This window comes from Hypanus sabinus, chromosome 25, assembly GCF_030144855.1.
Source record: "Hypanus sabinus isolate sHypSab1 chromosome 25, sHypSab1.hap1, whole genome shotgun sequence".
Lineage (NCBI taxonomy): Eukaryota > Metazoa > Chordata > Chondrichthyes > Myliobatiformes > Dasyatidae > Hypanus > Hypanus sabinus.
Window position 1 is genome coordinate 20743825 of NC_082730.1, and position 27021 is coordinate 20770845.

The window sequence follows — 27021 nt, forward strand, 5'->3', positions numbered from 1 at the left end:
CTGATTCAGCACCACCTTTGATACAGCCCACAACAGTGGTGTCAGCAGCAAACTTGCATATGGTGTTGGAGCTATACTTGGTCACACAGTGATACATGTAAAGCAAGTAGAACAGGGGCTAAACACGCATCCCTGTGATGCTCCTGTGCTGATGGAGATTGTGGAGGGGTGGTTTTACCAATCCAAGCTAACTGGGCTCTGCAAGTGAGGTTATCCAGGATTCTATTGCACATGGTGGTATTTGGCCCAGGTCTTAGAGTTTACTGCTTAATTCTGAGGGGATGATAGTATTAAATGCTGAGCTGTAATTGATAGAGCATCCTGATGTATGCATCATTATTGACCGGATGTGTCAGGGTTGTGTGAAGAACCAATGAGATGGCACCTGCTGTAGACTGGTGCTTTGGTAGGCACACTGAAGCAGATCCAAGTCGCCACTCAGACGGGAGCTGATCTGCTTCATCACCGTGGATGTAAGTGCCACTGGGTGATAGTCATTGAGACAGGTTACCACACTCATCTTGGGCATCGGTGTGATCGAAGCCTGGTTGAAGCAGGCAGGTACCACACACTGCTGGAGTGAGACTTGAAGATAAATATAAAACAGAATAAATAAGTCAACAAAATTCTTTCCATTAGAGAGAGAATAGCTACAGATACTGGTAACCTCTATAGACAACCTTGTAAAAAGATGGCAACCATTTTAAAATGTACAAGTATTTCTGATTCAGAACTCTATAAAGATTATAACAAAGACTGAAATCATCTACTTACCATCTCAACCCTGTCCCTGCCACATTTTTTAAGGACTCCCTTAAAGTGTTTTCAATTTTGTTATAAAAAGTATTAACACATCCCTTGAAACTGGAGTCTTTCCAGATGCCTTCAAATCTGTTTCTGTCAGACCACTACTTAATAAGCCAAAGCTTGATAGTGAGGTGTTAGCTAACTACAGACCTGTATCAAAACTTCTCTTCCTTGGTAAGATTCTTGAGAAAGTAATTTTCAACCAACTTGACAACTTTCTGAATGAGACCAACATTCTAAAAGAATGTTTCAGTCAGGTTTTAGAGCAAACCACAGCATGGAGACAGACGGCCCTTATCAAAGTTGTTAGCCACCTTAGTCCCAGCACCAATGCCAACAGAATATCAGTTCTAATTCTTCTAGGCATCAACACAATTGGCCACTACATTCTTCCAGATCATCTTGAAAACTGGGTTGGGCTCTGTGGTAGCATCCTTAATTGATTTTTTCTGTATATCTTACAGAGAAATTTTTTATCTGTGTTGGAGACCATTTTCAGAGAGACAATGTATCTTTTAGTGTTGCTCAGGGAAATTGCCTTGGTCCCCTACTCTTCTCTTTGTAAATGCTCCCCTTAGGAGATATCATATGCGGGCATGAAAATGATTACCACAGTTATGCATATGACACATAATTGAACTGATCCCTGATGATGGTAATGCCCTATATTCTCTGGCATCTGGCGTGGCTGCAATGAACAAATGGATGAGCAATTATTTCCTAAAACTAAATGAAGATAAAACTTAAATATTTTTAGTTGGTCTCAAAGCCAAACGAGTTAAACTTCTTGATAAACTTGGGAACCTGGATCCCCATGAAAAATCATAAATAACAAGCCTATTTGTTGTAATTAATACAGATCTGAATTTTAAATCCCACATAGAGAAAGTGAACAGAGCAGCATTTCTACACTTAGAAATATAGCAAAGGGACATCTGTTTCTGTCATGTAATGATGCTGAAAAAGTAATTCACGCCTTTATATCAAATAGATTAGATTACTGCAGTGCATTTTTCACTGGCCTTCCAAAGCAAACTTCAACTGTCAGAACACCGCTATAAGACTTTTAACTAAAACTAGGAAGAGGGAGCATATCACTCCATCCTAACTACTCTGAATTGGCTTTCTGTATTTTTTAGAATTGATTTTAAAGTTCTCTTACTTGTTTTTAAATCTCTCAATTGTCTGGGACCAGAATACATCCCAGTATCACTTTTGTCTCACAACCCTGCTCGAGCTCGCAGATCTTCTTCTATAGATCTCTTACACTTAAACAATCTCCCTCAAAAGACAATTGGCAGGTCAGAGCTTCTGAACTATGCTCCTGAACTGTGGAACTCAATACCTAAAATAATAAGGTATGCAGAATCAGGTGACACTTTTAAACACCAGCTCTAAACCTTCTTATTTAACCTTGCTTTTAATTAATATCTTTTTGTCTTTTATTTTCATTTTTGGAAAGATGAAAAGCGATTGCTTTTTCTTTTACAGCAATGCAGCCAGGAGTTTTATGGTAAGTGTTACCAAGTCCAGCTTTTTTCCTAAAATTCCAGACATTACAACTTGAATATAAATTTCTTGACAATCATGATAGCGTTTTAACTCATGACTCTGGATCAATTGTCCAGTAATTTAACCCTTAAACTGGCCTTAAGATAAACTATGGCCATTCTGACTTACTTTTTAACAAGGTGGAAGACTTTTACATTCACTACATTGGGTGTACAATATGATTTTGATACAAGCTGTATCAACTGCTAAAGTGATTTTTGCGTTAGTTCAAATTTGAACAGTACTGTTAAACTCAACTGCTTTGGACACTGATGCTGAATCTCTGATCACACTGAATTTTACAGCTTTTGATCACTATTTTAGAACCATGGACAATGGTAGCTATTACCCCCCCCCCCCTTCCCTTATTGTCCTTGAGAACAGCGTGAGTCACTTACTTCAACTGGTGGGTGTATGTGTGTTTGTGTATATCCGCATGTCCATCACAAGCAATGAGGGTGACTGCCATGCTTGGGTGGGTGTGTTTGTGATGCCTGACTTGCATGTGAGTGAGGGAGAGCTGCACAGGAAACCAACCTCACTCTCTCCTAGTCTATCTGGATCCACTGTCAAGACAACTGGAGATAGGTCAGGGTGCTGTGGATGACCAGGATAAACCTGATTCTTATATGGGTCTCTATTGCAGACTGAGGGTGGGAAACGGGCAGGGAAAGGGGAATCATGGTTAGGAAAACGGGAAGCAAGAGGGGAGGGAGCAGGAAGCATCGATGAGATGTTCTGTAATGGTCAATAAACCAATTGTTTAGAATCAAATAATATTGCCTGGTGTCTCAGGGCTGGGTGTGTCTGCACTCGCGCCACTCCTCAACCCTGGCGCTCCTGCTCTGCCACCTGAACCACACCTCACATGTGGCACTCCACCTTCATCATTCCCAACATCCTTTGTTCCCAGCAGATTTACAAACTCACTCTCTGTTCCATGTGACAATACAGTACTGTGCCAAAGTCTTAGGCACCCTAGCTGTATACAGTGCCTATAAAAATTATTCACCGCCCCCCCCCCCAGAAGTTTTCATGTTTTATTGTTTTACAACATTCAATCACAGTGGATTTAATTCAGCTTTTTTTGACACCGATGAACAGAAAAAGACTCTTGCATGTCAAAGTGAAAACAAATCTCTACAAAGTGATCCAAATTGATTAAAAATATAAAACACAAAGTAATTCATTGCATATATATTCACACCCTTTAATATGACTCACCAAGTCATCATTGGTGCAGCCAATTGGTTTTAGAAGTGACATAATTAGTTAAGTGGAGATCACCGTGTTCGGACAAGGTGCTTCAATTGATTCTATTGAAAATACACCTGTACCTGGAAGGTCCAACTGCTGGTGAGACAGTATCCTGGCAAAAACTACACCATGAAGACAAAAGAACACTCCAAGCAACTCTGCGAGAATGTTATTGTAAAGCACAAGTCAGGAGATGGATACAAGAATACTTATAAGTCACTAAATACCTTCTGGAGTACAGTTAAGACAATCATCAAGAAATGGAAAGAATATGGCACAGCTGTAAATCTGCCTAGAGCAGTACGTTATCAATAATTGAGTGACTGTGCAAGAAGGGGACTAGTGAGGGAGGCTACCAAGAGTCCTCTGACAACTCCGGAGTATTTACAATCTTCAGTGGCTGAGATTGGAGAGACTGCGCATACAACTGTTGCCCACCTGTTTCACTAGTTGCAGCTTTATCAGAGAGTGGCAAAGGGAAAGCCTCTGCTGAAAAAAAACCTCACATGAAATCTCATCTAGAGTTTGCCAGAAGGCATGCGGGAGACTCTGAAGTCAGCTGGAAAAAGATTCTATGGACTGATGAAACCAGAATTGAGTTTTTTGGTCATCAGACCAAACGCTAATGTTTGGCGTAAATCAAATACTGCACATCATCAAAAACACATCATCCCTACTGTGGAGCATGGTGGTGGGTGCATCATGCTGTGGGGATGTTCCACTCCAAAAGGCCCTGGAAGGCTTGTGAAGGTAGAGGGTAAAAGGAATGCAGCGAAATACAGGGAAATCCTGGAGGAAAACCTGATGCAGACCACAAGAGAACTGCGACTTGGGAGAAGATTTGTTTTCCAGCAAAAGAGTGTCCCCAAGCATAAAGCCAAAACTACACATGAATGGCTTAAAAGCAACAAAGTTAATGTCCTGGAGTGGCCAAGTCAGAGTCCAGACCGTAATCCAATTGAGAATTTACGGCTGGATTTGAAAAGGGCTGGTCACTCACAATCTCCAGGCAATCTGACAGAGCTTAAGCAGTTATGTAAAGAAAAATGGGGAAAATTTGCAGTGTCCAGATGCGCAAAGCTGATAGAGACCTATCCACACAGACTCAAGGCTGTAATTGCTGCCAAAGGTGCATCTACTAAATACTGACTTGAAGGGGGTGAATACTTATGCAATCAATTATTTTGTGCTTTATATTTGTAATTAATTTAGATCCCTTTGTAAAGATCTCTTCACTTTGACATGAAAGAGTCTTTTCCTGTTGAGCAGTGTCAAAAGAAAAGCCAAATTAAATCCACTGTGATTAAATGTTGTAAAACACTAAAACATCAAAACTTCTGGGGGGGTGGTGGGGTGGTGATGGTGAGTTGAATACTTTTTATAGGCACTGCATATGTGTCTCAGACTTTTGTGCAGTGAAATGTGTCATATGGGTTAACTACCAACACTCCCAAGGATGTGCTGGGTGAATGTGTAAGGATGTATGTCTCCACACATTCCGGTGCCAACATAGTATATGCCCACAACGTTCAACACAACAGCAGCACAGTAGGCCACACAGAACACCACAAGCAGCAGTGACAACATCAGAGCAAAACAAGACAAAAGCAAAGCAAGCCCCTCTCCCACCTCCCACCCCCTCACACACTCAGGCTTCCAATCCCAGGACAGGCCTGCATGAGGAGAAACTTCATTAGCCAGAGGGTGGTGAATCTGTGGATTCATTTCCACATTCGGCTGCGGACCCCAAGTCATTGGGGATATTTAAAGCGGAGATTGATAGGTTCTTAATTAGTAAAGGTGTCAAAGCTTAAGGAAGGAAGGCAGGAGAATGGGGTTGAGATGGATAATAAATCAGCCATGATGGAATGGTGGAGCAGAACTGATAAGCTAAATGGCCTAATTCTACTCCAATGGTTTATGGTCCCATTCTCTTAAAGCCACCTCCAGGCCTCCGATCCTTGGTCCTGGAGAGGAAGCTACAATGAGATAGAGGTCCCATTTGATGATCAGTACAGTGTATTTTGTAGTTACTGGTACCATTGTGATATAGATGTCAAATATCCATACTGATCACCCACAGTAGTGCATCTGTCAGCCCAGACATTCATCTGAGGCCCTGTTGGCACCCTTGGGTGTCTGTAAAAGACCCAATGACATCATTGTGAAGGCAAAGAGTGCTCTTCCCTGGAGTCGTTTATTCCTCAGCTAACAATGTAAAACAATGTTCAATCTAACATTTCGTGGGAATCCATGGTTTGGAGATTGTCTATTGTTAACAAGAATTCCAAAAGGTGGCAAAACAGTTAACGCATCAGCTTACAGCACAATCAATCACAGATTAGGGTTCAATTCCCACTGTTTTCTGTAAGGAGTTTCTATGTTCTCTCTGTGATGGTGTGGGTTTCCTCCAAGTATTCTCATTTCTTTGCACATTCCAAAGACATACATATTATATTTTGTAACTCCAAAACATAAAACTAATTGAAAGAAAGACACTTATAATGTGGCGGCATAATGACGTATGCAATTGACATACTTTTACTTATAACACTTAATGAATTATTTAAACAAACAAGAATGCTTAATCAAACAGTATATTTACAATATTACTGAAATATTACTGAAGTATTAAATACACAACAATACGGGTTAAGGTAAGTTGGGGCAAACGATGTTGACACTGGAAGCGTGACTTGTAGGATGCCCCCAGCACATCCTCGGTGACATTGATGCAAAACAGTGCACTTCACTATATGCTTCAATGTTTCAATGCACTGCACATCTGACAAATAAAGGTAATCTTTATCTTTGAACAGAGGCTACAGGGTACATCATTAGTGGTGAGGTTCTAGGATCCATCCAAAGGTTATGACAGGCACCAGAAATGCAGGCTTTAGAGGTACCGCACCTCATATTCCTCCTGGATATTCTCAGATCTGACAGCATGAATATTAAATTCTCCAGTTTTATTTACCCTGCTCCCCCTCCACCCCGTTTCCTCACCCCTCAGCTAACCACGTCCTCCTGCACATACTCAAGAGATGCGGGAAATCTCAAGAAACACACACAGTGCGTTGGAGGAACTCAGCTGGTCAGGCAGCAAATATGGAGGGGAATGAGCAATCAATGCTGGGTTGCTCCAGCATTTTGTGTTTGTTCCTCCTGCATACCTAGCCCCATCTCCTTATCACCTGCTTTCTTTCCCCTCTCCCACCAACTTCTCCTGCCCATCACCCACACCTCCATTATTTAGTTCTAATCATCTTCCTTTCCTATCAGACCCCATCATCTACAGCCTTTTGTTGCCTCCAGTTTTCACCTCCCAGCCTCCGCCATTATTTCCACCCTGCTCTCCTTCACCTTACTCCATCTCCCCTCACTCAGATCCACCTATCTTGCCCCACTCTTCCACTCATCTCTCCCTACTTGCTTTATTACTTCTGACTAGAGGACCCAAAATATTGATTGAATGCTTTCCTCCCCAGATGCTGCCTGACCTGCTGAGTTCCTCCAGCAGTCTGATTATGCTCAGGCATCCAACAAGTACAGTTAATTATATTCCCTCATTCGTCCTATTGCTTTGTCTCTGATATCCGTTGAAATAGTGTGATAAAAGACCATCGGATTAAATAGATGCCTTTAAACGGCTTGATTACTGTCAAATTACTAACAAACAACATCAGGTATTAGATTCAGATACATTTATTTATCACGTGTACATTGAAACATACAGTGAAATGTGCCACTTGCGTTAGCAATCATCACAAACTAAGAATATGCCGGGGGCAAAACACAAGTGTCAGCACTTGTGGTGCCAATGCAGTGTGAAAGCAATGTTCAATAGAAACAAAGCAAAACAAGGTCTTCTCTCCCTCCCATCCACCCACCATCTCATGACCACAGAGGGGCTTCGAAGCCTAGGCCTTCAGCCTCCACTGAACTTGCAGACATCGGGCCTCCAACTTCCCCAAATGACTCACAGACTCGCTGACCTGGCACTTTGGCCATCAGGCCTTGACTTCTGGACTTCCGATCGACCTCCAGTATCAGGCACAGGATTCACTGCCAACAGGATCCCCAAGTCCAGGCCTCGAACCCTGACTCACCGATGACAGGATCCCAAACTCCAGGCCTCAATAATGGAAAGAATAACAGGTTGTGATTCAGGTAGTTTTATGCATTAAAACTACCTAAATCCCAACCTATTATTCCTCCTTCTGTTCTGCACAGCTACCCTCACATCTGAGAGAACTTTCCAGAGTCCTGGCAAGGTTAATGCCACAGCTGTTTCACACATGCGGATCCATTTCCTTCAAATAACCCTTCATATCAGAGTAAAGGTCCTGGATAAAACAGTGGGAGAACAGACGATATTTAAGGGTTTGGCAGATTCTCAAATATTCCACAGCTCAAGGGCAAATGTCTGGCACCCAGTACTAGTGACACTCGAGAAAACATGACCAAACTAAATTTAGAATGGGCAAAACAAAAAGTTATGCTGTGGCATGCTGGCAGGAGTATTGTGCCCCCTCTCTCTTCCACTGTGTCAGACACCACAGAACTCCTTAAGGTTTCAGCTGACTGGTTAAGTATAATTTTAAAATCAAGGGTCCTCAGTAAAGAAGTTCTGGGACTCTGCCTTACAGAATGAACAACGGCAATTCAGTCACTTCTCCTCCCCTGAGGCTGCCAATCCCCATAGATTAACTTCACAGTACCCAGGAATTGACCATTAATCTCAAAGCAGTGGCACCCAGAAATATTCCTGGAGGCAAAGGTGTGTGTTCCATTTTCCTGAAATGTTTAATGTACTGGTAATAAGAACGACATTCAAAACAAAAAAATAAAGACTTTGACTGGGTGTAGCAGTTGGAGAGGGAGATCACACGGTGAAAATGGAGCCATCCAGCCAGCATTAGGAAAATAATCGAAGTCTGCAGATGCTGGAAGTCCAAGCAACATACACAAAATGCTGGAGGAGCTCAGCAGGTCGGGCAGTATCTATGGAAATGAGTGCAGACTACATCTCGGGCCGAGACCCTTCAGCAGGACCAGAGCAAAAAAGTTGAGGAGCCAGAGTTAAAAGGTGGGAGGAAGTGAGAAAGGTGATAGGTGAAACCGAGAGGGGGGAGTGGTGTAGTAAAGAGCTGGAAAGTTGATTGGTGAAAGAGGTACAGAGTTGGAGAAGCAGGAATCTAATAGGAGAGGATAGAAGGCCATGGAAGAAAGAAAGAGGGAGGCCTTGGCAGAATAGGGTGAGAGAGGGAATAGTGAATGGGAAATGGTGAGGGGGGAGCTATTACTGTAAGTTTGAGAAGTCAATGTTCGTGCCATCAGGTTGAATGCTACCCAACTTTTGCTCTCTTTAAAGCAAGGGTTCCCAATCTTTTTTTATGCCATGGAGCCTTACCATTAACCGAGGAGTCCATGAACCCTTGGTTTTAAAGTCCTGATTTATGACTTTTTCTTTTCCACCTCCTCATCTTTGCTCAAGAATGGTACTTGTTTCCTGTAGTAAGTGGGAATCAGTGCAAGGCAATGAAGAATTGATCCCTGTTCCAATGCATCCTCAATATGCTAGCAACACCTCAAAGCTGGTAATCATCACTCATCTCCTGGTTATTTCAGAAGGGCATGGTAGCATTTTCCCTGAGCCATTACAAATGATTGGAAAACTGAGTGGTTTGATAGTATTTGGAGAACACTACTTAGGCATCAAATTAATTAGTGTGGAATAGAAAACTCAGTAACAAGAACAGATTTATTCCCCTGCAAGATACAGTACTGTGTGGAAGTCTTAGGCACAAATATATAGCTAAGACATTTGCACAGTACTGTATATTGATTAAAATAGGAAGTTGGCTGAGAAACAGAAATGAGCATACTAAACTTTTTATTAGCTCAATAGAATTAAGTGATAATTGATAACTGGGAAGACATAGTGTACAGTACTGAGCAAAATTCTTAGGTGTCCTAGCTAAATACAGTATATGTTCTTAAGACTTTTGCACATTAATAAATTTCTTTCAGGGTTTTCCAACAAGAAGGCAGATTCTTGATCACTTTCATAAATTGATTTTGATTATTGATACAGTGAGTGTAACAGTCTTGCCTTGAAATGTAATGTATTAGCTTTATGAAAACCCTTAACCCTGATGTTTTGGTATGCTGGAGGCAACCTCTGAGTTGAAATTTAAGTTGACCAATTATCTTCAAACTGAAATGAAAATTATAGATCATGAGATGAACATTCTGCAATGAGTGGCTTGTTTCTTGTTCCTCTAAAGCCTTTCAATTGGCACAGTTACAAGTGATCATGGCTTGGAAGCCTGCGTGCCTCATGAACTGGAGAACTATGTTGGGTGGAGTCAGTACTTTATGCTTTGGCTCTTGGTAGGGTCACCCATGCTAACCAGGTCAAAGAGTATATAGGACAGATTGAGTGGCCTACCAGTTCTCCAGGTTTGGAGGTTCGCTCAGGGCTAACAACCTTAACAAAATTGTTAAGGGAACAGCAATAAAGAATCCTTCTGCATCTGAGTGCAATGGTATTCCTGCATCTCCACCTGGGACCTGCATAACTGACAGCAGTGAAAATCGAGAGAAAGCTACTGACACAATGAAGGAAGGCTTGACAGGGGGGACCTTCAGCGCCGCCCTAAATGCCAGTGGCGTAAAAGGCAGTAAGTAAGTTACGTTGGCATTGATTATAGTGCCAACTTCCACTCTCACTTCTGTGAAATGAACTAGTGTAAATGAACTGGCGAAGTTAGTGAACCAGTAGACAAATTATGGAACACTGACGTGAAGATAACTTGAATCCTGTCACAGAGGATGGGAATTTAAACTTGGATCATTAAACAACTCAATAAAAAAGGTAGTCTTACTAATGGCACACAGTGAAAAAGCCTGACTGATTTACTAATGTACCACAAGGACAGAAATCTTCCGTGTCTTACCAACCTGAAGTAAGTATGGCCCCTGGACCAGAAGTGTGGTTTTCCAACAAGAAGTCGTATCCTTGATCACTTTCATAAACCACCACCTTAGTTTCATAAGACCATAAGCCAATAAGGTATAGGAGTAGAATTAGGCCATTTGGCCCATCGAGTGTGTGCTGCCATTTCATCATAGTTGACCCACTTTCCCTCTTAGCCCCAATCTCCTGCTTTCTCCCCATGCCCTGTCTAATCAAGAATCTACCAACCTCTATCTTAAATATACCCAATGACTTGGTCTCCCCAGCTGCTTGTGGCAATGAATTCCACAGATGCACCACTCTCTGGCTTAAGAAATTCCTCCTCATCTCCATTGCAAATGGACGGCCCTCTATTCTGAGGCTGAATCCTCTGGTCTTGGACTCCCCCATCATAGGAATACATCCTCTCCGCATCCACTGTATCAAGGCCTTTCAACATTTGATAGGTTTCAATGAATACTGCCAAACACAGTCGGCTAACACTCCCATACAATGCAGAGATTTGCTCCATCATTGCGGAAACTCTCTCTCAGAGTAGAAATTTACTAAGTGATCTGCCTTTTTCAACCACTGCAGTCCTTGAGTGAGCAAATGAGTCCATAGCTTCTCAAGCCAATTAGGGATGGACAGTTAAATGTCTGCTCAGCCTGCAAGGGCCAGATCCTTGAATGCATAAATAAAAAGTAGGCATTATCCCCAATGCTCTGACCAGTACTTATCTGTTAACGCAACCATCAAAAATTATTGTTTGATGTTTTATTGCTAACAACAAATTGGCTGCTGATCTGTTTCGACTGTAGAAGCAATGCAACGTGAAATATTTTAGACTTCCTGAAAAGATGCAAGAGGTACTATGGAAACCAAAGTCACCGAATCTGGAGGTAGAGGCATGAAGGTCCAGACCAGAAACTGAGATTGGAGACCTTATGCCTGCAAGTTTGGATGTCCAGGCCAGAGGCTGGAGGTTGGAAGCCCGAGTTACGTGAGTTTGAATTTCTTGGGCTAAGGACTGAAGGCCTGGGGATGGCTTCTCTCTGGGTTTGGAAGCCTGTGTGATGAGAGTGGAAAAAAAAAGCTTGTTTTACTGTTGTTTTGTTTTGATCTGCTGTTGTCGTTGCTTGCATTGTTCTGTGTGGTGTTGTAGTTGTGTTGAACGTTGTAGGCATGCTATGGTGGAGACGGAATGTGTGGTGACACTTACAGTACATCCTTGAATGTGTTGGTTGTTAGCACAAACAACGCTTTTCACTGTTTGTTTTGAACTACATGTAATAAATGAATCTGAATCTGATATCTTGTATCTGGGACTTAACCCTTTTGATATGTTAAATCCTAATATATATAATTTTTTAAGATGCCAGCTGTAAAATTAGTCAGCTCCATCATGGATACTAGCCTCCGTAGCACCCAAGACTTCTTCAAGGAGCGGTGCCTCCGAAAAGCAGCTCCATCATCAAGGACCCCCACCACCAAGGACATACTCTCTTCTCATTACTACCATCAGGAAGGAGGTACAGAAGCCTGAAGGCACACACTCAACAATTCAGGGACAGCTTCCTCTTGAATCCATGAACGCTACCTCATTGTTTTTTTTTATTTCTCTCTTTGCACTACTTACCTTCATTTGACTATTTAATATACATATATATTTACTGTAATTTAATTTAAAAAAAAATTATCGTGTATTGCATTGTACCGCTGCTGCAAAGTCAACAAATTTCACGACGTATGCCGATGACATAAACCTGATTCTGATATCTTAAGCTGAAATGACAGGGAATTTATTTGATGTTACGTAGTAGTCCAGGGCTCTAGGGTACAAGGTTATCCTAGGTGGCACGGATGAGGAAAATCTCAGACTTTGGTTTACACACTGTCACTGTTACAGTATCAACAATCCTGGCCTCTGGTGGAGCATGTGAATTCTCCATGAGACCCTGTGCATTTCCTTCAGATGCTCTTCTTTCCTCCTAAATCCCAACTAACTGCTGGCTGGCAGGTTATCTGACCACTACAGGTTGTCCCTGGTGCGAGGAGTTGATGAGAAAAGGTGCGAGGGAAAATTAACAGAGTACTGAGACTGTTCGGTGGCTGAAATCCAGGGTCATTAGCTCTATTTCTCATCCACACATGCAGCTTGACCTGCAAAGTATTTCCAGCATTTTCTGTTTTTAATTGGGCTGACTAGCCTCTTCTGTGGTGCAAGGAGATATAGAACTTCATCCTTGGGGTTTGCCCCATTGGCTGGAACAACCTGATATTCTGCTGCTTTCTCACAGTCACTGGGCTGGCGACGAGGCAGGGAGAGGCAAGGCACAACCCAATGGTTTCCAATTGGCAACTAAGCTGCTCAAGCAGCAGGGCTGGATCGTGCTGCCCCCTCACTCCTCTCTGCTGGCTCATCAAAAGACGGGCAAATAGCTTAAACAGCTATTAGCAAGACAACCTGGCAGAATATTGAGGTCTGATCATCAGCCATTTTGGGGTTAATACTGAAGCTTGATCAGAAGTACAGGCGCTGAAGCTCAAAGGCCAAAGCTTGATGGACGGAGACTGGAGGCTCAGATGTTGGTCCTAGGGTAGGGGGTCCGTCCATGTATGTGGAAGGGCGAGAGGGAGTAAAGGGGCTTCTTTTGGTGCTGTTATTCCGTTGCTTGTTGTGTTCTGCGTATGGGCATGCTATGTTGGCGCTCGAATGTGTGGCGGCTCTTGCGGACTGCCCCCAGCGCATCCTTGCGCTGTGTTGGTTGCTAACGGTAACAATGCATCTCACTGTATGTTCCGCACATACATGTGATAAACAAAATGAATTTCAATCTGAATCAGAAGATGGCAGCTTCAGGACAGAGTGCTACCAGGACTTGAGGAAGAGTCTGTGCAAGCTAGAGCTCCATCTCTTGGAGTATAAGAGACTGAGTGGTGGCAGAGCAGACTCGGTGGGCCAAATGGACTAACTCTGCTCTTATACCTTATGGTCTTTTTATCGGGGTGGTAAAGTCATGAGGAGCAGAAATACGGTGAATATTGCAGTTATTTTCCCAAGGAAAGAGAGCTGAAAACTGGAGGGCACAGAAAGGGGGCTAGATTTAAAATGAGTCTGAGGGGCAACTCCTCACGCAGAGGGTAAATGGAACGCGCTGCCAGAGAGAGTACTGAGGCGAGTAAAATAATGACATTTGAGGTACATTTGGGAAGTACTTTGATAGGAAAGGTTCGGAGGTACACAGACCAAATGGAAGTAAGTGGGGCCAGCTTAGCATAGACACTTTGATCAGCATGGATGAGTTGGGCCGAAGGGCCTGTCTCCATGCTAAATTACCCTATGGCTCTATGTAAGATGAAAGAGAAAATTAACCAGGAGGATAATTGGTAAGAAGAACCGAAGTGGAGAGAAGGAATTGTTTGTTTTAGCCAGTCAGAGTAATGTTCCAGAAAATATTACTAGAAGTGGACTTGGCAGTGAGTTTCATCAGGAATCTCGATAATTAAATTAACTTCCATGAGACTGCAACAGGTTGGAGGGCCCTTTCAAAAGGGCTGGCACAGGTATGATGGGCAGAATGCCCCTCTTCTGTACTATGTAATACCATAAAGAAAAAGCCTTGGCTGAAATGAAGCTGCATTGCACAGGAATCCTAGGAATCCAGTTTAATATGTTGGGAGTATCACAAAATTGGGTTGAACAGCACAGTAGTGTAACGCTATTGCAGCACCAATGACCCGGGTTCAATTCCCGCCACTGTCTGTAAGGAGTTTGTACGTCCCACAGTCCATAGGTTAAGTAGGTTAATCGGTCACATGGGTGTAATTGGGTAGCACGGGCTCTTTGGCTCAGAAGGGTCTGTTACAGTGCTGTATCTCTAAATAAAATTAAATATAAATCCTTCTAAATTTACGACACATAAGGAAGGCAGTCAGCCCGTGCCTCCCACTCCCATCTTGCAGCATCCCAGCCCTTCTCCTGCTGGAGATCAGAGTGTTAATGGCTGAGGAAGCTCAGCCCTTCCTCCGGTCCCCTATTTGCTTTACACTATAACCCGCCCCGCCCCTTCCCATCACAGGAAGGCATACTGTGGACACGTACCAGAATTGCTTTTTTCGAAAGAACGTGTGACATTTAGACATAAAGCAGGTGGGACTTGCACAGACAAGCCTCAGTATAACCTGGCAGCTTTTCAAAGCAAAGAGAAGGAAATGTGCAGGAGCAGGCTTCAGACTCTGTGTACTGACTCCAGGGCACATTGTTTATGAGACCTAGAAATGAGACAGTAAGACCAATACCCTGGGAAATCCCTGCTCAACAACCACCACCACTTGGTTCTCCACAACCTACACTCAGCGGCCACTTTATTAGGTATGCCTATGCACCCACTCGTTAATACAAATATCGAACCAGCCAATCATGTGGCAGTAACTCAACGCACAAAAGCATGCAGGCACGATCAAGCAGGTCAGTTGTCGTTCTGGACGAGCATCAGAATGGGGAAGAAATGTGATTTACTGCAAGATATTTAACTGTGACTTTTGAGTATCCGAAAAACTGCTGATCTCTTGGGATTTTCACAAGCAACAGTCTTTAAGAAATTTCATGGAAAGCTGCGAAAAACAAAACTTATCCAGTGAATGGCAGTTTTCTGGGTGGAAATGTTTTGTTAGTGAGAGAGGTCAAAGGAGAATGGCCCGACTGGTTCAAGCTGACAGGAAGATGACAATAACTCAAATAACCACATGTTACAACACGGCTGTACAGAAGAACTCTCTGAATGCTGAACATGTTGAACCCTGAAGTGGATGGACTAGAGCTGCAGAAAACCTCAAACATACACACAGTGGCCACTTTACTAGGTACCTCCTGTACAGATAATAACTAATAAAGTGGCTACTGAGTGTGGCCACTTAAGATCCAAGAGATCATGCCAATTTAGCTACACAGATATCCTTCGCACATAAACACAACTATCACAAAACTGACATTGATTTGAATGCCAAAGTTTAAAAGTTGATACATCAACTGTAAGCAAAATCAGTTGTAAGTGAATAAGGAAATTACTCTGGGTTCAAACTTTAGAGGGTTGTGGGGAGGGATGGGCAGCAGAAGGAATCATTTGGAATGGCTCCTAAATTCCACAAGGTTGGATGAAGCCAAATAATATCTAGAGAGAGAGAAGCACTGCATTCATAAAACATAAGACATTAAGACCATAAAATATAAGAAAAGAATTGGGCTACTTGGCCATTCGAGCCTGCTCTGCCATTCCATCATAGCTGATTTATTATCCCTCTCAACCCCATTCTCCTGCCTTCTCCCCAATAATCAAGTATCCGTCAATCTTTGCTTTAAATATACCCAATGACTTTGGCTCCGCAGCAATCTGGGGCAAAGAATTCCACAGAATCATCACCCCCTGGCTGAAGGTATAACTCCTCATCTCTGTTCTAAAGGGAAGTTCTTCTGCTCTGGGGTCGAGCTCTCTGGTCCTAAACTTCCCTTACTATAGGAATCATCCTCTCCAAGTCCACTCTACCCAGGCCTTTTAATATTTGATAGATCCCCCCTCCCTCTTCTAAGATCCAGTGAGTACAGACCCGGAGTCATCAAATGCTCCTGTTATATTAACTCTTCCATTCCCGGGATCATTCACTGACAATCACCAACTGTGCCAATGTTAATAGTGTGTGCTCAGCACTGAAACCCATTCAAGTATCATTCATTGTCATCTATTTACTGCTTGAATATTGAGCAAATCTATTTTGCCAGGCAGTGCAAATGCTTCTATTTCAATCAGTAGTAGACAGCTCCAGATTTATTATGTAATTTTATCATTGACCAGAAGTAGCCGTTTCATGCAATACTAGAATCTATTTCCATCTCTGTCATCAGGAAGTTGGCAGTGAGTAGCATTCTCCCATGGCTGCATATCAAGTTGTGGAGCATTTTTTTTCTTGGATATTGATCCAGTGACAAGTCAAAAGTGATAAATGTCCAAATTAGGACAGTAGAAACCAAACAACTCATGATGGCTTTGTGAGAGGATGTTTAGTGTTGTGGTTTGGATCGTGATCAATCCATTTCCAATTCCTGACAGTCCCAATCTTCTTGACTTCAGAGATCCTGCTGAGGGTGGAAAATCTTGATTCACACTCACAAAATGCTGGAGGAACTCAGTGGTCTGGCCTGAAACGTTCACTGTTTATCTTCCTCCGTAGATGCTGACTGACCTCCTGAGTGGCTCCAGCATTTTATGTGTGTGACTATATACAGGGTGGCCTCATCCCAAGCAAGTGGACAGTACTTCAAATTTTTCATTCTCTCTGCTTGGCTTTGGAGGTTCAAGAAGCAAGTAACTCATTGCAGAAAATTCATCTCATGATCTTCAGTTAAAGAAGTCATACAGATCAGAATCAGGCCCCTCGGCCCATCTGCTGAACTATTGTTCTGTTTAGCCCCATCGACCTGCACCTGGACCAGAGCCCTGCATAGCTCTCCCATCCTTGTACTTATCCAAACTTAAATGTTGCAATCAAACCCATATCCACCACCTCCTCTGTCCCACACTCGCACTATCCTCTGAGTGAAGTTGTTCCCCCTTGGGTTCCTCAAATATTTCACCATTCACTTTTAAGCTATGACCACCAACCCTAGTCCCACCCAACTTCAGTGAAAAAAGCCTGCTTTCATTTACCCTATCTATACCCCTCATAGTGTTACCTCAATTTGTATATAATTGATCAATTTCAATTTCTACCCAATGGTGACCAATACATCATGGTTAGGGTTTCTAATAATGCTAATTCATTATATTTTAAGGGGACATGGTTAGACTCCTTATTGTCTTTGGAATGCTGATGAAAATGGAGTTCAGAGCAAAGAGTGTCACTCAACAGAGCTGGATTGTGTAAGCACAAGAGGGCGGATAGATAGATGGGGTAAAATTTGAATGTGACTAGTAGGGAAATGGACAATACATTGAAAGTGAGAAAATGGGCAATAATTATAGAGTCGTACAGTACAGAAACAGGCCCTTCAGCCCATCTCATCCAGGCCAGCCTAAAGGGGCTACTTGAGATATCGCCATTACCCTGCATTTGTCCCATATCCCTTTAAAGCATTCCGACTTATGTGGCCCTCTAAATGTCATTTAAACATGGTGGCAGTGCCCGCCTCTCCCATTTCCTCTGGCAGCTCATTCCAGATGCCCACCACCTTGTGTGTAGAGAAAGTTGCCCCTCAGGCCCCTTTAAAGTTTCCCCTGGCACCTCCACAAGTGAGAACAGAGTGTGTAGGGGCTGAGGAGATTGATTGATGTTGTAGCGTGTGTGAGAGATGAGTGGCATAGAGAGTGTGCAATCAGATGCTTGGGTTCTAGTGAGTACGAAGTGTATGGAAATAGTAGAGTTCAAATACAAAATAGAAATGACGGAATGTTGTCTCACCCACTAACTACAGGTACAAGGGCTGTGCAGCAACTTGTTCCTACAGGTTGGTTCATATTTGAATTGCTGGGTTGCAGAAGCTGTGGAACAGCTTTTGCTAGCTTTCCAAGATACTGAGTACAAAGCACAGCATCGCTAAGCAGAGAGAGGTAGGAGGTTAAGAGTGACCAAGTCCTTCTAACCCAAAAACTACTTCAGAGAATGAGGAGCAAACATAGACACACCTTGCACCTCGGTTTATAGCAGAATATGCTCCAGTCCATAAATATAAGAGATTCTGCAAATGCTGGAAGTCCAGAGAAACACACAAAATACTGGGGGATCAGAGAGGAATGAAGAATCAACGTTTCAGGCTGAGATTCTTCATCAGCACTGCAGGACTGCACAGGCCTCAAACACTGACTCTTTAATCCTCTCCTTAGATGATGCCTGACTGGCTGAGTTCCTGCAGCATTTTGTATGTGTTACTCCAGGCCTCCAATAAGAAAGCAAGGACTATCAAGGTCTATCTAAGCAAGGACACACTATCCTGACTGAGGTGTGCATTGGCCATAGCTTCGTTCATGATCATTGGGTCAAAATCTTGGGAGGTCCTGTCCGAACAGCACCTTCGCCACTCCCAACTCCTCACCCACTTCTCAAGGTTAACAAAGGAAACCTGGTCTTGCTCTCTGCACCCTCCTCTGTAACTGATCGCCTACTCACATTTCCAATTCCGATGAAGGATCTTTGATCTAAAGCATCAGCTGTTTCTTTTATCCATGGACGCTGCGAGATCTGCTGGTTTTAGTTCAGATTTTCAGCTTCTGATGCATTTTACTCCAATAAGCCTCAGACACAACTTTGAACATGGAACGGTGCAGCACCACAAGAGGCTCTTCAGCCCATAGTATCTGCACTGAATACAGTGGCAAATTAAATTAAATCTCTCTGGCTGCACCTGATCCATATCCCTCCATTGCCTGTACCTTCATCTGCCCACCTCAAGTCTTCCTAATTACTACTATTTTATCTGCTTCCACTACTATCTCTGGCAGCCCGTTCCTGGTACCTACCTTATAAAAATAAACTTGTCCTGCACATCTTTAAACTTCGCCCCTCCCACATTAAATCAGGGGTTCCCAATCTTTTTTATGCTATGGACCCCAAGGTGGGAACCCCTGATTTAATTCTTGTCTTCTTCTATCTGATATTTTTAACTTGGGGGGGGGGGGAAGATTTTTTCTGCTATGCCTCTCACAATTTTATAAACTTCTGCCAGAAGAATTTTGCTTTTTGAGAACAAAACAAGCTCGACGCTTCTGTGAAACAAGCTTTGCAATAAAATGAGATCACAACTCAATAGTAGGTGCTACAATTCCCATGTGAGGAGCAGCATATATCAGTGGGAGTATCATCAACTGCAACTTATATTGTACACCAAAAGATTCTCACAAGTGTGTGTTTGTGTGTGTCTGAGAGAGAGAGAGAAGAGAACACATACAGTCTACTGGCTTGTTGATGCACACTTTTTAATCTCAATTGAAATATGGAGGAAGAGAGCAACAGAATAAGAATGAGGGACTAAGGGTGAAGGAGAGAGAGAAAATGACAGAGAGGGTGATGTCCACAGACAGGTAGAGTGGCCGAGAAGGGAAATGAAAAAGATATGCACAGACAGAAAGAGGGCTCAAGAAAAACGAAAAGCCACAAGAGAGAGAGTAAAACACAGAAGGAGAGCTGACAGGTAAATATCCGGATGGGTGTTTTAAAATTTTATTATACATCCTAAAGCATTAGCACAAGTTTCTCAAGTAAATCAATGTTCACATAAATAGATCTATTTTTGCAGGCTGGAGTTGCTATTTATATAATTTGCCTGGTGCAGCTGAGGAAAATTCAATGCAATATTTTTCCAGGAATTTGCATTCATGTGGAACGCTGCACTAGTTAATGAAGACAAGCCAGGCAGCCGCAGTGTGTACTTTATTGTTTAATTCCGAATCAAGTGTGTGTGTGTGTGTGTGTGTGTGTGTGTGTGTGTGTGTGTGTGTGTGTGTGTGTGTGTGTGTGTGTGTGTGTGTGTGTGTGTGTGTGTGTGGAGGGGTGGGGTGAGAGAAGAGAGAAAGAAAGAAAGAGAGAAAGGGAGATAGAGAAAGAGAAAAATAGGACAGCGTAGGGTGGTACCAAGAAATGAAAATTAAAACAACTAGAGAAAACTGAAATAAAAGCAGAAAATATCAGAAACGCTCAGCTGGTCAGTCAGCATCTGTTGGAAAAGAAACAGTTAATGTTTCAGTCGAAGGCCTATTGTCAGAACTGGGAAAGAAGGTCATCAAGTTGGCCCAACATTGAGGTCTCATCCAATCAAGTAGAACTCAAATGCCATCTAAGTGCTTTGCTTGAGTCTCCAAACCCAGATGTTGCTCTACAACAGTGAAAAAAACCTCAAAAGTATCAAATTGTCTATGAAGCATGAGAATATCAATGAAAAGTGCCTTATAAATCTGGTCTTGCTCAAAAGAAGCAACTAAACTGCAGCTGACAGTACACTATCAAAGTTGCATTAAGATAATTACATATATCTAGGTCAGTGTGTTAGAGACTGGTCAGAGACCAGGAGTTCAAAAAAACAGGTTATCAAATTCTCCCAGTAAACAGAGCCCAATTGAACATTTGAGAGATCAGAGAATAATTAAAATTAACATGCTTTAAGCTTGTTTTTCTGTTTATTAGTTATAAAATGCCAGTCATGAAGAATCTTTCACTTTCCAATTGGCTGTGAGATGCTGGAATTCTGGGAAGACTGACACTTATCGTGACCAAAGGCAAGGAGTGAATGGCAAGACATCTGATCATCCTTCCAGGGTGCCACAGTAACACAGCGGTTAGCGCAATGCTATTAGAGCCAGGGGCGTCAGAGTTCAGAGTTCAATTCCAATGTCACCTGCAGGGAGTTTGTACCCATGGAATGCGTAGGTTTCCTCTGGGTGTTCCAGTTTCATCCCCTGTCCAAAGGTGTTCCAGTTAGTGGGTTAGCTGATTAATTGGTCATTGTAAAGTTGTTCTGTGATTAGGCTAGGGTTAAATCGAGGTTGTTGGGTAGCGCAGCTCAAAGGGTTAGAGGGGCCTATTCCACAGTGTATCTCAATGTAAAATAAAATAAATTAATAAATAAAAATATTAGCCAAATGATCAACCACACCTTGGAGGAACTAATGATTATCTGAAGGTAGAAAGATAAGTCAAATCAGCAACTGATCTTATCTTAGATTGTGACAGAGTGCCTTATTGTAAAAACTAAAATAAGTCCTATTGAGCCTACAGTTCTGATTGTCCCTTGCCTCTGCAACCACAAGTGTCAAAATTGATCACATTTGACCAGTATAAATAAAACAAAAAATCCTGGAAATAATCAGCTTGTCAGGCAGCTTCTATGATAGGAGAACAATTAATTTGTTTGATATTGATTATTTTCCTTCAGAAATTGTTAATAGGATTAGTGCGAATTGGTCTTTAGTAAATGGCATGGACTAGAAGGGCCAAAGCTCCCTTGTGTGCTGTTTGACTGCATGAGGCTGGAAATGGGGGGAGCACTTGTAGGTGATTACTGAGTTGAAAGGGTCAACATCGTGAAATAATTTGTGAATGGACGCTGATGTACATTGGCAGGTAACCAATGTAACTTAGTGTGTTAATATAGTATACTTGTTAGCATACAATTAACATATTTAATTAATTTCATTTTACTCTTCAAGAGGCACAGTGAAGCTGGCCAGAGACAAGGATGGATATTCAGAAGAAACATTTTTCATTGACCAATTGACTGCTATTTCAACAGTTCGGTTAGAAGAGCAGTGCCATAAAATTGTTATGCTGCCTTTAGTACTCTACTGCGCAGAAAGCACGTTCCAGAGCTCCACATGTGAACAAGTAGAGTTTTGTGACATCACATCTCACTTTAGGCTTAAGATTTCTGATGCTAAATAAAATGGCAGTGAGAAAATTCACTAGAATGATCCTAGGGGGTTTGTGCTTCCTCAAGTTTAGGTTTACAAGTACATTGTTTAAAATAATGCACCGGGGGAGAGAATTAGATTGATCTAGTAGGTTAAAGGGTCAGCACAATATTGTGGGAGTAAGGGTTTGTACTGTGCTGTATTGTTTTATTGTATGTTCTATGTTCTAAAGCAGGGGTTCCCAACCTTTTTTATTCCGTGTCCCTTACCATTAACTGAGGGGTCTGTGGACCACAGATTGGGAACCCCTGCTCTAAAGGGCGAAAGCATTAGGAGAAATCAAAACAAGTTGATTTCAAAAATCAAAACAACTCATAAAGTTGAATCCAAGAGATGCAACCATGAATAAGACACACCAACATCTGAGCTCTCTTCAAAGCATCCTGTCCACAGCCAGTCACTCAAAGATTTCTCATATATTCCAATATGCAGGCACCTCCCAAACTCCACCTAGCTAATAGGATTCACCTGCTGCCCGTTCCAGTCTCATCACCTGTAGCCTATTTAAACCCCCAGTTCTCGTTCACAGTCCTTGTACACAGTCCTTGTACACACAATGAACCAGCTGCCTTTAATCAGTTGCTCCTAGCCTTCCCTTCTCACCTTTTTAAACTCAAGTGGATATACGCCTAACCTGTCCAACTTCACCAGACAATATCATAGCAGAGCTAATTTAAAAAAAAATAAACTTTATTCATAGTAAAAAAATTACTTACAAGAAAAAACTATTCATTCTTGACATTCATAGACAGTGCTTTTCAAGCTGTTCTATTGCATTCACACACACCAGTAGCACAGCTGGCGCTCATATGACTCTCCAGGGTGGTATTCTGCTACAATCGAGCTGAGCCACTCCCACACAATGCCAGAGCTACAGGTTCAAACCTGCCTGCTGCTCCTGTTTGTGTGGAATTTACATGCCCTCATTGTGATTGTGTGGACTTCCCCCCTAGGTGCTCCAGTTTCCACCCACATTGGTAGACCTCCTGGCCGCTGGAAATCATCTCTAACATCCAGCAGAGTGGGACTTGGTAAGGATGTGAGGTGAATAAAACAGGATTTGTGTAGAAATAATCTAAATGGGAGATTGGTGGCCAGTGGGAAAGGCCTGTTTACATCCTGTATAGTTCTGTAATCTCTATGCAACTTCATCTGTCAGGAAATACAAAGGAGATTTGACTCAAAATCAGAGTAGCGGGGACGATTCAGCACTGAATGCTAACTTTAATAACAGACCGCAAAATAATATGCCACGAGGGGCCACCAATCAAGACAGAAGAGAAATTAAACACAACAGGCAACCAGGTAAACTTCAGGCAGTGAGAGTGAAAGCTAGAGTTCGAAAGCCAGTTCGATGAGCAACTGAGGGCTGTGATTGAGAACTGGGGTTAAATAGGCTGCAGGTGATGAGTCTGGAGCAAGTGGCAGGTGAATCCTGTCTGAATATTAAGAGGAATAGATAAGAGTGGACAGCCAGCACCTCTTCCCCAGGGCACCACTGCCCAATACAAGAGGACATGGCTTTCAGGTAAGGAGAGGAAAGTTCAAGGGGGATATTAGAGGAAGGTTTTTTTTTACACTCAGAGAGTGGTTGGTGCGTGGAATGCACTGCCTGAGTCAGTGGTGGAGGCAGATACACTAGTGGAATTTAAGAGATTACTAGACAGGTATATGGAGGAATTTAAAGTAGAGGGTAATATGGGAAACAGGGTTTAAGGGTCAGCACAACATTGTGGGCCAAAGGGTCTGTACTGTGCTGTATTGTTCTATGTTCTAATCCTAATACCTGGGTGGAGTCTGGGAGGTTCCTGCACGTGGAGGCTGGGAAGAATCAGCAGGTACAGATGTTCCATTTTATTTTATCACACGTGGAGTAGTGGAAAATGACATTCTCTCCTAAAGCAATGAAGGATGGGGCAGCAGGGTAGTGCAGTGTTTAGCTCAACTACTTTACAGTACTGGTGACCTGGGTTCAATTCCTGCCACGTCCCGAAAGGAGTCTGTATATTCTCCCCGTGACTTCGTGTGTTTCCTCCGACAGTCCAAAGACACACTGGTTGGTAGGTTAATTGTTCATTGCAAATTGCTGCCCGTGACTTCGTGTGTTTCCTCCGACAGTCCAAAGACATACTGGTTGGTAGGTTAATTGTTCATTGCAAATTGCTGCCTGATTAGGACTACATTGGAGGATTGCTGGGAGGCAGGGCTCAAAGGGCTAAAAGGGACTATCCCATGCTGTATATCAATAAAAAAAAAAATTGATTGCCAGATTTTTTATTAAAACATTGAGCAGTACAGCACCGTCCTGTTGTTCCACAATGTTGTGTCAAGCAACATAAAACTACTCTGTAATCTTCTTTCCTATACACTCCTTAACTCTTGTGTCTTTTAAATGTCTCTGTTGTATCAGCCTCTAGCACCATCCCTGGCAATGTTTTCCAGGCACTTATCACTGTGTTTTTAAAAAAAAACATTTGACATCTCCCCATAATTTTTCCTCCTCTCACCTTAGGTATACTATTACTTACAGTCGAAATACAAGAGAACACGTTGAGAAACGGAATAAACATGATCTAATTGAAGATCCGATGACTAAATGATCTACCAGAGGCAGAAGCCCGAAGATTGTAAAGAGGTCAGCATGTCCAACGGCAGGGGCCCAAGGGAGTCACCAGGTCCGGGGTCCCCGGGATCGGAGGTCCGATGATCAAACCCATGACTGGTGCGAAATCCGAAGTTGGAGGCTCAGAGGTGACTGGTCCTGAGATTGCAGGTCTGTTTGTTGTTCCGCTGACCTGCTCTGTCGGCGCGGGACTGTGTGGCGATAATGGCCGGCTCCTTCCAGCAGGTCCTTGAGCGTATTGGTGGCTAACACAAACGACGCATTATGTGTGATTCATAAATCTAAATCCGAATTTGATCAGCCAATTTCTTCCCTCTTCAACTCGCCCTCACATCTGGCGTCACCTTATCGCAAGCATCAACAAAACACGATTGCTCTATAAACCACTAAATTATTGACAACTTTGCCCTGTCCTTTAACCATTAAGAACACACAAAACAACCCGTGGTTAGAGAATAGGACCGAATGTTGCCTACATGTATTTGTGAACATTTGTTGGTCTTTATTCATTTAAGACGTAGAAGTGTCAGCAGTTACATTGAACCAGGGGAAGCAGATTACCAAAAGCGCCTGTGGGTCATACACTTCGTACGTGGACCCAAGGGATGGTTCTTTTGACTGTCCGTGTCACCAGCAGCCTATCCACGGCTTCCATTTTATTATCACCACTGTATAAATAACATGGTGATATATACTGTTAAAAATAATGTGTGTGTAGGTGTGAAAATAATCGAACCGCCGGCACTGTTTTCTGACATTACTTCTGAACGGTTTCCCACCCACCTCATTAAGCTATTCGCGGTAAGTGGCTGGAAGCCTCCACCTCTGGGGCAGCGAAGTGCCAGGTGAGCTGAATGTCACCGCCACTAGATCAGGAGCAAAGTAGCCTTTACAGATCAGTCCGTGACTTAAAATGTAATCCTCTCTCTCCCCCCCCCCCCCCCACATAAAGACAGTAAAATATCCCGAGTTGTCCTTGCCATATGTGTATCTAAAGCGCGGTGCTCCCAGCCTTTTGAGAGGCAATGGTTGTGTGTGTGCGCGCGTGTATATTATGTGTCCCTGTGTGTATGTGAATGAATGTGTGTGTGTGTGTGTGTCTGTGTGGCGGGTGACAGGCGTCCGAACTGAAGCCCAGTTCCAGCTTCACTTAGTGCCCACACACGCCCATTTTCCAGCAGCAATCTCTGCGTGAGCCACCTCGAGCTGGATGCCAAACTCAGAGTCTCCGGAGCTCCTAAACCAGTTCGTAACCGGATCCCTCAGAGAGTGAACGAGGGAGAGCGTCTCGTTTATAGTTGGCGGGTTGGGGAAGATGAGGGTGTTCGGGAAGTAACCAAGAGTCGACAGGATGAAACGCAAACCTGCGAACCCATACTCGGGCCTAAAGAAGGCCCAATCATCGGAGTGGGCGGTTCTCTTTATCAGTTTAGCTCGCCTATTTAAACCGTTTACTATAACCCCATTTATAAATAAAAACTCAACCACGTCCTCTTACTTTATTTTATGCTTTCTAGTCAGTCATTTGCCAACGCTTGAATTAACTCCCGACTTCACCACAAACCAGGAGTCGACAGCTGGGCTCGACCTCGCTACGTCCGCCAGCTCGATACATTTTAATCCAATTGTCTCCCCGCTCCCTTCAAAAAGAATTTTGTTACACAAGAGCCAAGATCAAGAGGGGAAATAAACAATCTTGTAAGACGAACAACTGCAACAGCGGGGGTGGGGGTGGGGAGAGAACAAGACATACACAGATATATATATACACACACACACACACACACACACACTCACCCCAACTCCGGCGAGTCTCTGCAAATTCTGGGACCGGCAGTTCCAAGGTGATCATGCTATTTACAATGTTGAAATTCAAATCAAAGTATCGTTCACTGCCACAGAGAAAGCCTCTCCGGTCGTTTTGCAGGAGGCTGGGGGTGTGGAGAGGAAGGAGAAGGAGAGACTCTGGGTAAAGGTTGCATTTCCTCCCCGACCTGGAGGCGCGGGTCTCCCAGTTCTCACCGCTCAGTTTCAAGCCTGTAGCTGTCTCGCCCCGTCCGCTTGTTAACTTCACCGCGTCTGCTGTCTCCGGGGATTTCCTGGTGTCGGAGCGAAGAGGAGAAGGCTGCTGGCGGCGGGTGCCTATGCGTGGATCAACACTTTAAGGATTCTCCCACGTTTTTTTTTGTTCTTCTTTGCTTTTCGCCCTCCTCACGCAAAGTCAAGAAGAACAAGGAGTCTCCGCAATCACTCGCCGGTAAATCAGCTCTGCCCTGTGCTGATTTCTGTCAGGTTTCCCCCACCCACCCCGCCCCTTTCTATCGATTCCCCCTCGGTTCCTGGGAGCTGTCAGCCATCCGCGGGAGTCC

The 27021-nt window shown here is 43.2% G+C and overlaps 1 protein-coding gene across 4 annotated transcripts in view; it reads right to left on the reverse strand.

Annotated features, from left to right (window-relative positions):
- The window catches only part of LOC132381081 (ETS domain-containing protein Elk-4-like), a 65444-nt gene extending 38855 nt beyond the window's left edge, over positions 1-26589 (reverse strand). For 2 of the 4 annotated variants that reach the window (XR_009507924.1, XM_059950269.1), the window contains exons 1-2: positions 26450-26589; positions 26151-26292 (exon numbers count right to left, since the gene is read on the reverse strand). The gene's annotated coding sequence lies outside the window, so the exon portion shown is untranslated. The remainder of the gene's footprint in view (positions 1-26150; positions 26293-26449) is intronic. The other 2 variants (XM_059950271.1, XM_059950270.1) reach the window with 2 other exon arrangements.
- Positions 26590-27021: the final 432 nt, after the last annotated feature.